Source organism: Mauremys mutica, chromosome 4, assembly GCF_020497125.1.
Source record: "Mauremys mutica isolate MM-2020 ecotype Southern chromosome 4, ASM2049712v1, whole genome shotgun sequence".
In the NCBI taxonomy this organism is placed as follows: domain Eukaryota; kingdom Metazoa; phylum Chordata; order Testudines; family Geoemydidae; genus Mauremys; species Mauremys mutica.
Window position 1 is genome coordinate 32631368 of NC_059075.1, and position 14512 is coordinate 32645879.

The following is a 14512-nucleotide window of genomic DNA, read 5'->3' on the forward strand; positions in this document are numbered from 1 at the left end:
ACATAATTTTTAATATTACAGAAGACATAAAGCAGGCAGTGTTTATGTGACAGTGTTCCCCACTGGGTGCTTGCAAGAGAGTCAGAACAATAAACATGATCTTTATTCTGCAATACAGTTTGTGGGACTCTCTATTAGAGATGAGCACTAGGACCCAGCAGAAAGTTTCCTTATTTCTGTGCTTTTAGCAGTACCTCTGACACAAGGATAGCTCAGTGAGCATGGAGTCTGGGTTATGGCTGCATTCTGTCTATAGGGATCATTCCAAATATTGAACAAAACCAGAATGGAAGGATTAACTGTGAGAATATAACATACCTGCAACAGCAACTAATGCAGAAGGAAGCAAGAGCAAAAAACAAAGATTAAAAGGTAACTAAAATGGTTCTCATTTCCTGTCTTTTAATCTTTGGCTCAGTGTTTAGTATTGTCATTAGAAGCCTATAAATGTTCAGGCAGCTGCATTGGTGCACACTTGGATTTTTAGGTTTTGTTCCTCCTCCCTGGAAAAAAAATTCCATCTGCTTCTAAATGGATATACTGCATGCAGCTTAAACTGTAAAAGGATGCAGGATGGACAGTAACCTCATCCAAATTAGTTTAGTTCCAAAAGTAAGTTCATATAAAAACAAACAAACAAAAACTTTCTGCAGGCATTTAGTTGCTAAACCTTTTTGCTTCATTTGTTGTGGAAAAGCAGAACTTGCTTGATCTGATCAGGTAATAGATGTGTGTTTGTTAATAGCTTTCTAAGCTACATTGAAAATTAGTTATGAATGACCAAAAATGTTCAAGGGCCTGATCCCAGGCAGTCTTTATTTCAGGCAAAGCTCCCATTCACTTCAAGGACTTGCAGGACGGGGTCCTTCTAATTTTGCAGTTGTGCTCATTTTGGTAGTTAACATTACTGATGGTCACTCAGCTCTGTTGTTTTAACCAAATTTTCAGATCTGTGGTTTCAATTTAGATCAAGCTTCAGATCAATCAGCTATTCTGAATTATTTTTTTTTTAGATTTAGAGATTAATAATATTTGGGGGGAAACTGCCAGAGCTGCTAAGAATTTTCTCCACTTTTTGCTCACAATACAGAAAGATATTGTTTGAAAATAAAGCCTTTTACCCAAGCAACTCTAGTGCCAAATCCTACAAAGCTGCTGAGCATCTCTGCTGAGTACCTTCCCCTGACTTCAGTGGGGTTTAATGGCACTGAGCACATCACAGGATTGGACCCTTAAATTGCAGGGTGTTTTGTTTCATTTTAGTGTTAATAGGCTGAGTGTTGGTAGTTCTCAAACACAAGCTGTGCTTCGGGAAAGACATCTGAGAGCTGTTGGGATGGATGATGATAATAATTTAAAAATGCATCAAATTTGAAAGGAATAGGCTATTGCCAGCCTCCATATGGAGATTGTCATAGCCAGTGTGCTTCCAGTTCATTGACACAAACAGTCATTTCACTAATCTTAGGCAGACACCCTGTTATATTTCTTTTGTTCCTGTGTTTCACAGATTTTTAGATCACTGTTTTATAGAGAAGCCCAGTTCATGGTTTACAGTTTGTATATTTGTTTTATACACACACACATAACAACTGATGAATCATTGTGTGTGTAAGAGTGATTTGTTAAAGCTATTCAGAGAGGTATTTTCCTATTTTCTGATTAGCTTCCCCTTGCCTGCCTTTCTGCAATATTGATTTCTAACTTAGTTGGACTTTTTCTTGGGTTTATTTCTTCAAAAAAAATATGTGATTACTTCCTGCATAAATAAGCCTCCCACCTCCCCCCCTCTCCGCCCAACATAATTGTTAGACTGTGGTCAGCTTTTGTTCTGCATTATCAAAATATTTCTGTAAAATTCTGTTGTTACTGCAGTATTGTGGTATACACAATTCAGTTGACTGAAACTTTAATTGCAGCAAACAGTGCTATACTGTAGTATCATTTATGTCACACCAGACCTTTTCTTGGGTGGGTAGTGGGTAACTGGATTTCTTAATGAAATGATTACATTAGAATTTTTCATGCACAAAATATTTACACTGTGAGAGGGTAAATCAAAAGTAAAAATGAATAAACAATTAAGATGAGTTTGTGCAGTATTAAAAAATCATGGCAAGGCAACTGTTAGGAGCACAATGAATTCGGCAGCAAAACCCTTGTTTTTCTTTCAGTATCTCATGCAATAGCCAGCAAACTCTGTAAAGTGTGATCTCTTTACAACTGAAAATATAAGGCCTTCTAACGTTTGCAGCCTAAGCATTACGTGTCATTAAAGTAGCTCTCTTGTAAAAGAGGGACTGTCCCAGGAGCTGTAAAATCTATAAACACTTTTCTGATTGGCTTAAAAATTTGGACACAGGAAGTGGATGGTATCTAATAACAGACAAGTGGAGACACTGTTGTCATGGAAACTGGGAAGACTACCCCCCCCATTTATTTAAAAAAAAAAAAAAAAAAGCCTGCATGTCATCAGAAATGCCTGCAGAACATGTTGGCTTCTGCTGCCTTTCCCACAGCATCTGTTGAAACCTGAGAATGTGCCTGTCAAATCAAGGTCATTTTACAACAAAAACTGCACTGTCTTCCATATTTCATATTTATATTTCAGTTCAGATTTTTGAAAGAACAAAGAGTTAAGGGAATCAACCTGCAGTCCTTACTCAGGCAAAACTCCCACTGATTTAAGGAAAACTAGCTGACTGCCTGAGCAAGGCCTGAGGTATAGGACCCAGAAGATGTTTCTGCTGAAGTTTCAGATTCCATACTGTGAAAAAGCTTAGCTGAGAGGGGCTGAGAAAAAAAGTATGTGGGTGACTATTATTTTAACTTGCTACTGGGCCAAATTAATTCCTTGTGTAGCGCCTGTGGCTTCCAGAGGCGTTATAACAGATTGATTAGGCCCATTTTATAGGTGCTGAAACTAAGGGTGCAGTGGATTCCATTATATACAAGGCTTATAGTTTGGTTCAATGGCTCTCAGCACCTCCACTATAAAAACTGTTCCAGCACCCCTGTTTGTCATCATTAATTACCAAAATATGTTAAAAGTTTATTTAAATTTGAATGTCACATCTCTCCTTCATATCTTGGGGAAAAAATCTTGAATGAGTAAGTGTCAACTGTTAACATTAAATAATAGTTTCTATTGGAGCCTCTGTTTGCATCAGGAACACAGTGAAGGTAACAACTGAGACATGAAAGAAAAACATACTGCATGAGAAAATAAAGACTGTTAATAAACAGCTACAATTATTATTATGGTTAATTAAAATTTTACTTTGCTGGACTTTTGAAAAGTTTCTTGTGTCTCAGAGGGAAGAGCCATTTTGCTTTTAAAAGCTTAACTGGAATCTTTCACAGCAAACTCACAAGAAAGATTTTTGGGAGGGGTTGATTCCCCCCGCGACCTTGGGTAGCTGATGCTGATCTCAAATGTTTCCGATAGAAGAACATCTCTGAGTATTTATTACATTTGCTCCAAAGCATTTAATTTTGGTGTTCCCTTAGATCCTCATTTAGCAGTGTTATCCTTATCAAATGTTTAGTGTAAAACACTTGAATGCTTCACCCTCAATATAAATCATCAGTTTTGAAAGCTACTACAATGACTAGTCTGACCTTTGTTTTCTCTTTACTTGCATATTTCATCAGTTTTTAAGGAAAACTAGCTGACTGCTGAGCAATTCTTATAGCTTTAGGGCCAGATCTGAGTTGATAATGAGCTGAAGGTGCTCAGAATCTTGCAGGAGCCATTCTGCACCTTCCAGGACCAGACTCTTACTTTCTGAAAAACAAAGGGCTGACTCATTTACATTAAGGCCAGAGCAGTGCATTAAATCAATGCAAGTGTAATGTACTCCCACTTGAACACCCCTTCATGCTGCCAGAGGGGTTCACAATGGCCTGAGTGCAAATAAGAGTCGGCCTCCGAGAGTTCTAGAACTGAAGCATGTCAGCTTATCATGAAAACATTGGTTCATGTACACTTCAGAAAAGTCTTTGAGATTTGGATAATTGCATAATTTTATCCAGCTCATAATTAATTAGTCAGATGTTGCTTTTAATTGAGTGGAACTTAAATGAAGAATGTGAGGCTTAATGGCAAAAGTGTTCTCTCTTCTAGCAAAGAATTTCCTGTTGTCAGGAGCTTTCTTATCTGTAGGAACGTTCATTGGCAGGAAATATGTCAGTTACTTGTTTTTACAAACTGAAGGAAATGAACTGGATTAGTTAGTTGCTTTCTCGATTCAGCCTTCATTCTTCATGGTCCCTGATGTTTGTGTAACAGTATTTATCTCTGATCAGTTTAGTTTGTAAAAGTTTTATTACACCAAACTCTTATCAGTACTCTTTGACATGTGAATTGCAAGATACAATGGGAAGCAAAATTGTATTTGGTTTTGTCAATCCACATTTCCTCCACCCTACCCACTTTTTCAAAAGTGGACTGTAAAACTGAATGTATAAATTGCCTGTTTGCACGCAGAAGTGGTATTTGCATGTGCAAATTTGGTAACTAATTTCCTGTATAGTCAGTTTGCATGCACAGATTTTTCCCCCTCATATAAAGGCCAATTTCTGAGGGCATAAAGTTGTAGATGAATTATTTTATTCATTGTCCTTTGCATTTCTAATCCACTTTTCACTCAGGGATCACCAAACACTTTACAAACATGAATACTCACAACACATGTGAGGCAGGGAGATATTATCTCCATTGTGTAGATAAGGAAACTGAGGCACAAAGTGGTCAAATGACTTGTCCAAGGTTACAAAGCAAGTGAGTGGCAGAGCTAGGAAGAGAACTCAGATTAAGTCTCAGGTTAAGGTGTCCACCTCCCAGTGTTGGCTCTACTGCCATCCATAAACCCTGGAAGCACCAAGTGATTTTAGGTGCCTACATTTTTGCAGGCAAACTTCCCTAGGCCTCTATGTTACAGCCTCTGGCATGCGCACTGTTTCCTCACTCTAAGCATCCAGACACAAGCTCCTTAGCTCCTGCCTAAGCTCCAGAGCAATTCACAAACCAGGCAAAGATAGGCATTTAGCTTCCTAAGTTGTCTCTGGGTCCAGATCTGGTAGGTATGCTCAGAGGCCATCTACTAGCTGGGGTCCCATTCAAAATCTGGATGGAGGAGATGGTGGCTACTTTTAGCATGCTGGTTATAACACTTACCTGAGATGTGGAAGACAAGTTCAATTCCCCTTTCTCTTCCAGAGAGGGAAGAAAGGATTTGAACAGCTGTTTCCTACCCCTTACAGAATAGTGCTCTGATGACTGAGCTATGGGACAATCAGAGGCCTGGTCTACACTAAAAAGTTAGGTCAAAGGAAGCTGACTTAAGTCGACCTGTGTGCCTACACTACTGGGTCCTTTACACTGATCTAAATTGCCTCTAATGTCGACTTCTGTAATCCACCTCTGCCAGAGGCGTAGCGTTTAATTCAATTTTCATGGATCGACTGCGAGGTAGTGCAGATGCAGTGTTGTGTAATTTGACTTAATTGGCCTCCAGGTGGTGTCCCACAATGCTCATCTGTGACCGCTCTGGAGATCATTCTCAACTCTCAACAAGCCAGGTACACAGGAAACAGCCCCTCCCTTGCTATTTTTGATTTTCCATTTCCTGTTTGATCAGCACTGGGAGCATGCCAGCTTGAGCACAGCTGATCATGGAGCCCCAAACGCGCTCCAGCCTGGTCTGCATAGGACATGGTGGATCTCACCACTGTGTGGGGAAAAGAGTCTGTGCAGGCAGAGCTCCGATCCGGCAGAAGAAAGGCTGACATCTATGCAAAGATCGCTCGTGGAATGGGGGAGAAGGCCTACACGAGGGACACGCAGCAGTGCCCTGTGAAAATAAAAGAATTTTGCCAAGCATACCAGAAGGCAAGGGCGGTGAACAGTCGTTCTGGTGCTGAACCCCACACCTGCCAGTTCTACAACGAACTGCATGCGATTCTCGGGGGTGGCCCTGCCTGTTACCCGAAATTGGGTCAGCTAGTAAGCTTAGGGAGGACTAATGACCCACCAGAGTTTGGCAGAAAGCAGTACGTTTATTCTACTGTCAGCTAAGCTCAAAAGAAGGGGGGGGGAAGGGTCACACTCATACTCACATACTCACGCTCCCAGGACAGGCACGGCACTGGAGATGTCAGGATCCTTCGAGGTAAGTGTCCCACTGTGCAGTGATGGATGGTGCGATTATGCCAAGTCTTTCCGAGGCACGATGGAATGCAATGTGGCGAACCACTGGCCAGGCGGTCCGGGTGAAGGGCCTTCACGGCGTGTGAGTGCTGCCTAATCAGAGTGTCATGGCCTGTGACTAGAGATGACTTGGCCGCATCTGGTTGGTCACACTCCACCAGTGTCTATGCAGTGTCCATGCATTGGGTGTGTGAGCGCTACCTAATTATAGTCCCAGACCTGGGAGCTCTTCTGATCTTCCAGCTGTTCAAGCAGCCCGTTCATTCCACAAGCATTCCAGGAGGGAGGGGGAGAGGGAAAGCCACTTCACAGGTATTCAAAGAGAGAGAGGCGACAAAAGGGGGTGGGAGGGAAATGTAACAGACCTTTTGAACACACAGGTTATACAGATCACTGCTGCTCCTACAACATTACGAGCACCCCCACAAGCACCTCACAGGTGTGTGAGTCTAGGGACAACAAGGAGGATGATATGGTGGATGAGGAAGAGGAGGAGAAGGAGAATGGGAGACAGGTGAGCGGTGGATCCATTCTCCCCAAGAGCCAGGAAATATTTTTTTTAAAGTGGCTGATAGGGGACTGGGGCCCCACATGAGAGATTGCGCAATTTGGGAGTGAAAATGTTCTCCCCACCCCATTTGTGCTATGGGGAAGGGCCATTGTTCAACTACAAGATGAGCCTGCCATAAACTTCATTAAAAGTGCGGTCACCCATGACCCGGGCGGGCCTACTCACCATGGCTGGAGCAGCAAAACAACACAATGAACGGTTACAGATTCTGATTATGTTATGGCTTGCACCTAGTATAAAAAGGGTTTGGGGTTTTTTTTTAATGAAAATGGCCTTGCTATGGAAACATTTTATTCATGTGCAATGGCTCCTTTATTTTTTCGCATGACTGACAGCTGGAAGTGTGTCCATCGGCATGTCATCAACACCTGAAAGCAGACTTTCACTGATTGGAAGAAGGAGAAAGAGAACCCTGGAGGCCATGTTCACCGAGATAATGAACACCTCCAGGACAGCTGACACAGAGCTGAGAGCATGGAGGATTTCACTGTCCGAGAAGTTAGACATGGACATGGAGAGCAGGAAAGCTTCCAATAAGCAAGAAAGTGCAGCGCAGGATGACATGCTTCAGATTATGAGGGACCAAGCAGACATGTTGAGATGTCTGGTTGAACTGCAAGAACAGAAGCAGGAGGGTAGAGTTCCTCTGCAGACTCTGATGGACAGCCAGCCAGCATCGCCTGGTGCAGAATCACCCTCCCCGAAATGTTCCATGAGATGTGAGTGAAAAGTCCATTATCCCTTTCACTTAACTCAGTGGGAGGGTACAAGGAACAGAAGGTGCCCATTCACAGACCTTTGATGGTCTGGAATGTGGTGTTATACAGCTGAAAATGTTTCTCCCGTTCCAACTTTACAACCCCTTTTCCCCAAGGTTACCTTTTGTTTTCCTGCTCTCCCTCTTTACTTACGTTTGTTAAATAAAGTAAATGGATTTGAGAAATAAATGTTCTTTATTGAGTAGAAGCAGTGGGCTTGGGCGGGGGGTTGGCTTTACAGGGACAGTGATACAAGTCAGGTGAAGGTTTGGGAAAGCACAATACAGACAAGCAGCTCACATTACTGTGACTCATTACTGAAATGGCTTTTCTAAGTCTCACGGATATACAGCGCACCTTGCTGTGCTCTTCTTATTGCCCTGGTGTCTGGATGCTCAAAAATGGCTGCCATGTGATCTCTCTCAACTGCCCACTCCTGTGGAAAATTTCCCCCCTTTTTTTCACAGATATTATGGAGCACACAGCAGGCAGCTATACCCATGGGGATGTTCTCTTCACTAAGGTCCAGCTTTGTTAGTAAACTTCTCCAGCACCCGTTCAAACAACCAAAGGCACATTCAACCTTGCTCTGCACTTGCTGAGCCTATAGTTGAAATGTTCCTTACTGCTGTCCAGATGGCCGATGTATGGCTTCATGAACCATGGGACCAAGGGGTGGGCTGGGTCCCCCAGAATAACTATAGTCATCTCAATGTCATTAATGTTCATTTTGTGGTCTGGAAAGAAAGTCCCAGATTGCAGCTTTTTTAACAGACCTGAGTGCCTAAAGATGTGTGTGTCATGAACCTTTCCCGACCATCCTACACTGATGTCAGTGACCCCCCCACCCCTGATCCATCAGCACTTGCAACACCATTGAAAAGTATCTGTTTCGGTTTATGTACTCTTTGGCAAGGTTGTCTGGTGCCAAGAGGGGATATGTGTGCCATCTATCACCCCACTGCAATTAGGGAACCCCATCGTGGCAATATCATTCACTATGTCCTGCACATTCCCCAGACTCACTACCCTTCGTAGCAGAAGTCAATTAATGGCCCTGCACACTTGGAGCCCAGCATCTCCAACGGTTGATTTACATAATCCAAATTGATTCCCCATTGACCAGTAACTGTCTGGCATTGCAAGCTTCCAAATAGCAATCGCCATTCGCATCTCCACTGTCAGAGCAGTTCTCATTTTTGAGTTGCTGAACTGCAGGGCAGGGGAAAGCTCTGTACACAGTTCCTGGAAGGTGGCCTTCTGCATTTGAAAGTTCTGCAGCTACAGCTCGTCATCCCATACCCGCAAAATGATGCGGTCCCACCAGTCAGTGCTTGTTTCATGGGACCAGAAACAGTGCTCAATAGAGTGCAGCTGCTCTGTGACTGCCAGCAGCAACTGTGAATTGTTTTTTTCAGTGGCTTGTAGCAGGGCTGCTTTCAGGACATCGCTATATTCTGTGCAGTAGATCCTACTTCGGCTCTGGAAATACTGCAGGAGAAGGCGCAAGAGTGCACAACTGAGCGGGCTCCATGCTTCTGGGGTTATGATGTACAGGCGGCGGTTTTAAGTGAAAACCACTCGATTGTTTCCTGTTAATATGAGGGAGGGAGCACAGTGCATCATGGGATGCCGACGCAATGTTCCCATTCTCCCCTGCGACAATGTTTTGGTCCCATGAGGCATTGCACAAACTTCCCAAAACACACTGTGGCAAGTTGCACTTTGGGATAGCTACCCACGATGCACTGCTTTGTGCATCGATGCAGGCACTGCTAGTGAGGACACACTCCATCGAGACAATGAGCATGGTGTGGCCATGCACAATCGACTTAATTAATTCAGAGGCTTGAGGTTGAATTAGAAAAAAAGTCAACTTAATTTTGTAGTGTAGACAAGCCCTAAGATGGGGCTCCTTCAATCTCTCCTGCTGAAGCTGTTCCATGGTGCATAAATAAAGGTGATTGGAGCAGAGGAATCAGACCTGGGATCTCTCACCTTCCAGGTGGATGCTCTAACCACTGAATTGCAGTCAATCCCACCTGTTCTCTCTCTCTCTCTCTCTCTCTCTCTCTCTCTCTCTCTCTGTCCCAATGTTTATTCCATTGTGGATAAATACTTAGCTAGTCATTGGTCCAGAAAGAGAGAGAATGGGCCCTCCCAGTATTCCAATTTACAGTGTAATTGGGGAAAAAACCCACACCAATAGAAAACAACTAGAGATACCAAAAATTCAGATCCATTTCCTTTTCTGAGCCTCCTCCAAGTCTGAAGTTGTTGGGATACCAGGTGACAGACCAGTGATAAAGTTGAGATTCAGCTGTAGTTTGGATTCTAGCTCCACTCTGCAGAGTTTGAGGCAGTGGAGACAGTGTTCAGATTCATGGATTGGATTCAGGTCTTTATCTATTAATAACTAGACATTTAGGGAAAAAACACATTATTTTCAGCTATTGGCTAACACGGAGTATTTACAGTATTAAGCTGAACTTTCTGATTAACACAGAACAGTTACATAACGTTGTAAGAAACAATCTAGTACACTAACAAAATTCAAGTACTAATTGTTGGATTAGATGTTTTGGCATTAAGTGTAATTCCTAATGGAGGAGGTTGCCAGAACTGACGTACTGCCTAGAAACTCAGCATGGTACTAAACAGTAAGTAGAATGAGACTGTCCTGCCTTATATTTGTATTTGCAAGTTTGACTATAAGCATAACACACAATGAGAGAAAAGCAACAGAGAGTCCTGTGGCACCTTTAAGACTAACAGATGTATTGGAGCATAAGCTTTCGTGGGTGAATACCCAGTCTGACGAAGTGGGTATTCACCCACGAAAGCTTATGCTCCAATACATGTTAGTCTTAAAGGTGCCACAGGACTCTCTGTTGCTTTTTACAGATCCAGACTAACACGGCTTTAATAAATGAGAGAAAAGTGCAACTTTGACCAGGATTTTAAAATATATGTAATTCATGCATGTTTGGCTTATTACTGGCCCTCCTGACTGAGCCTTAAATAGGGTCCAAAGTCTAGTCTCCTTAATAATAATACAATTAATAAAATAAAGTGAATATAATGAAATAAAATAAAACAACATTTAATTTAAATGTAAAAATAATTATCACCGTTTTCAAAATTGACTGCAATAGTTGATTTTGGGGACGCAACTTGAAACACCTGAATAGGGCCTGATTTTTGGAGGGTGGGTGTTTGACACATTCTGTAAAGCAGGGTCCTTTTCAGTATCTCAGGTTGACTGCCCAGAAACTGAGGCACCCAAAATCACTAGCTGTTTTTGAAAATCTTGCCCCAAACTTCACTGTTGCTCTCTAGATGCATGTATTAGCCCCCATGTGACCACATGCTGTAATGCAATTGCCTTCTCCTCTATCCTTTTCTCCCACCCTTCTGTTAATATTATTATTTGTATTACAGTAGCACTTTGCAATGCCATTCAAGGACCAGGATCCCACTGTGCTAAGTGTTGTACAATCTCAGAGCAAAAGGCCAGTCTCTGACATATTTTATTGCCGCCTTCTGTTTGGTCTTGTCCTATTCTAGGGCCCAATCCTACAAAAACTTACTCCTTAATATAGAACTTAATACTGTGAGTAGTCCTATTGGCTTCAGTTGGGCTGCTCACTGTAGTAAGCACTATGGTTGTGTTTTGCAGGATTGGGCCCTCAAATTGCAAAGCGTCTGAAGGGCAGAGAATTTATATTTATAGGAGCCACACAAATCCACGGTGCTATGTGAGTAGTAAAATAAATCTTCCTTGGGAGTTATCTCTTGTATAAACTGATTGTTTTCCTCTGTGATGTCCAGAAGAACTCAGAGATGTTCTTCTGTCGGAAACATTTTTAGATCAGCATCAGCTATCCAAGGAGGAGGGGAATCAACTCCTCCCAAAAGTCTTTCTTGTGAGTTTGCTGCGAAAGATTCCAGTTAAGCTATTAAAAGCAAAATGGGTTCTTCCCTCTCAGACACAAGAAACTTTTCAAAAGTCCATATCAATAGTGATATTGAAATGCCACTATATGTCTCTGAAATAAACCCCAGAGTTTCAAAACTGAGTGCTTGAAGGTGGACTCAGAGAACCATATTTAGGCACTGAAATAAGTGGCCTGATTTTTTCAAAAGTGCTGAGAGCAAGCAGCAGTTCCCAGCCATGGAATCTACTGGATGCGCTGCACTTTTGAGATCCCCATTTATATAGGTGCCTGACTTCATAGTCCTGTTTTTAAAAATCTTGGATTAAATAAATATAACATGAGCACCTAATGATAAATCTTTTCATGGCAGTATCTTTGCAGGATCACTTTGCCTGAGACCCAGAAGGGGGATGTGCTAGCCTTTCTGACCCAAATAATGCAGTGTAAAAACAGACCTCATAGACTGCACCTGTTAACAAAAGCCACTATATATTAAGTCTACAATAAGCTCATTATTAGCCTGTTCATGGAGATACTAAGTACGCAATGATACCTTCACAATTTTTTATAATAAAAGAAACACTCAACCTAAAATACAAAGCTAAAGGTGCTGGATGGTCCTGAGCATGGTATAAACAGGAAGTTAGATGGATTGACAGTAATAATAGAGCTCTGGATTATTACTAGACATGAGCAGAATGTTCAGATCCAAACCAGGCCTATACTGTGGTTTCAAGTTCAAGGCTGATTGCACTTTAGAGTTCGCGTTCAGATTTGATTGTGCCAAAATTTCATGAGTTATTCTTCCAAGGTTCTGAGATGGATGAGCCATCAGACTCACAGGCAGGAGACCTGGGTCCTTTCCCGGTTTTCCCTTTGACTCTATCTGTGGCCTGTGACAAGTCATTTCTGCTTCCTGGGGATAATGATACAGTACTTACCTTCTATGTAAAGTGCTTGGAGATGTACTGTTGAAAAGCATATATAAGAATTAGGTATTATTATTATTTTATTATATCTGTGCCATAGTTTCCCCTTAAGTAAAATGGGAATAATGAAGCTTGACACCTCTCATCATCTTGTGTCTTGATTATTGCAACATCCGTTTCTCTGGCCTTGATAAATGCAACATTGCCTTACTTATATCCATTCAGAATGCTGCTGCAAAGATCATTTTCCTAGACGGTCACTTTGATCATGTCCTCCCACTTCAGGTTCCCCCTTCTCTATCACATCAAACATACGCTGCCTGTCTTCAATTCCAAGGCCCTTCACAGCCTCTCCTCACCCTACCTATCGTCTCTCACTTGCTATCAAGATGTCGATTCACGCCTCCAGTTGGCCCATGCTGCCAGCCTCCATTGCCCAGTTGTTAAATTTTCACACACACACACCTTTGTGCTTTGCTCATGCTGCCCCTCATGCGTGGAAGAAGCCCCTCATAAATATCCTCAAAACTACTGCTTATTCTTCTTCGAACCCTGCCTTTCAACTCTTCTTTTCTATGGCTACAAAAAAATTGAGAACTGTTAGGCCGCTGGTGTGCTGACATCATTGCCTCTCGTGCTGACCAATGTTGTCTAATTGTTTCCTTGTACTCCCCCATCAGCCTGTCTGTATCTATTTGCTGTCTTTTGTCTTATATTTAGATTGGAAGCTCTCTGGGGCTGGTACCACCTTTTTGTTCAGTGCTTGCACAAAGCCTAGTGCAATGGGGTCCTGGTCCATGACTAGGGCTCCTAAGTGCTATAGTAATATAAATTAAATAATAATTTGTAAGAGCTTTGAGATATGTGGATGGAAAGAGAAATATACATGATGATGATTTTATTTATTGTTTTGCTCCAATTAGGACTGCTGGCCTTGTGAAAGTTCAACCAGTAGATGTTCTTACCTTTAGGTAAGACAGGGCCTCTATTCTGTAAGGGCACGCAAGGTGATTCTGCTCCAATGGCTGTGCTGGGGAAGCTCCTCCCTTTCCCCCAAATCCACATTTGCTGTGGGGTAATCTTCTAGCTGCTAACGCTGTGCCTCCTTTCTCTGACTTTACTTCATTGCATAGGCATTGCATAGGCATCAATTCTGGTTCATGAGTTCTTTAAAATGTATTCCCTGGGTGACTGGCATCAGTCAGCCAGGAAGGAAGGCACCCCCTGCATTAGGACACTGTGGATATTGGGACTCTGCTGCTGCTCAGATTGAGTGCTGGGTCCCTCAACTTGAACCTAATTGCACAATACTTAACCAGCCGCAGATACTCCTCCACATCCTATTCATGTCATCTGAGCTACTTATCATGGCTTCAAAGACAATATACTAGATTTTTTTAACAAATTGAGTTTCAGAACAAGACAATCCAAGCTAGGCTTTGAAAAGCAATTCACAGACATTAGCTTTATTGTTAACTGCTGCTTGTACAATAAAATATTAGTAGCCACTCTTTTTTTCGCCTTCCTGTAGACCATTGATCCTGCTGCTACAGAATCTAGTAATAACCTTACTTCCGCATTGATCCTGCTGCTACAGAATCTAGTAATAACCTTACTTCCGCATTGGCCCTGCCTTCTCCACGCCCTAAGCAGCTCTGCGACTCCCTGATATGGCGCTGTTTCTTTTTATGTTTGGCTTTGCACAGTTACCAACCTTTCCCCTGGATACGTCAGCTTCCAGCACAGCCAGTATATGCAGCCTTCCTGGCCTGATCCATCCCCTGAGAGTCTCACTGTACATTATTTCTCTTAGTAGCATCCTCCTACTGTGAATTTCAGAGCTGGCTGCACTTGGTGTGAAAGGAAGCATAGGCAATTATAAGAGATGTGCCCAGACTAGGGTTCCAGCTTTCCCAAGGCTCAGGGTTGTTTGGATCTGGGTTTTGGAGGAGGTGCATCTCTACAAGTTCCCAAGAAACTGGTTAATATATTCATTTTAACCCTGAGATTTGTAAAGCTTTTTGGGAAGCGTTTCAAATATCTCAATCCTGTTTTTTAACATTATCTTTACTGGGTTTTTCTAGCTTCATGCTTTACAGAGAGAA

The 14512-nt window shown here is 42.3% G+C and overlaps 1 protein-coding gene across 2 annotated transcripts in view; it reads left to right on the forward strand.

Annotated features, from left to right (window-relative positions):
- The first annotated feature begins 219 nt into the window (after positions 1-219).
- The window catches only part of FOXN3 (forkhead box N3), a 318212-nt gene continuing 303919 nt past the window's right edge, over positions 220-14512 (forward strand). For both annotated transcript variants that reach the window (XM_045014705.1, XM_045014703.1), the window contains exon 1: positions 220-372. The gene's annotated coding sequence lies outside the window, so the exon portion shown is untranslated. The remainder of the gene's footprint in view (positions 373-14512) is intronic.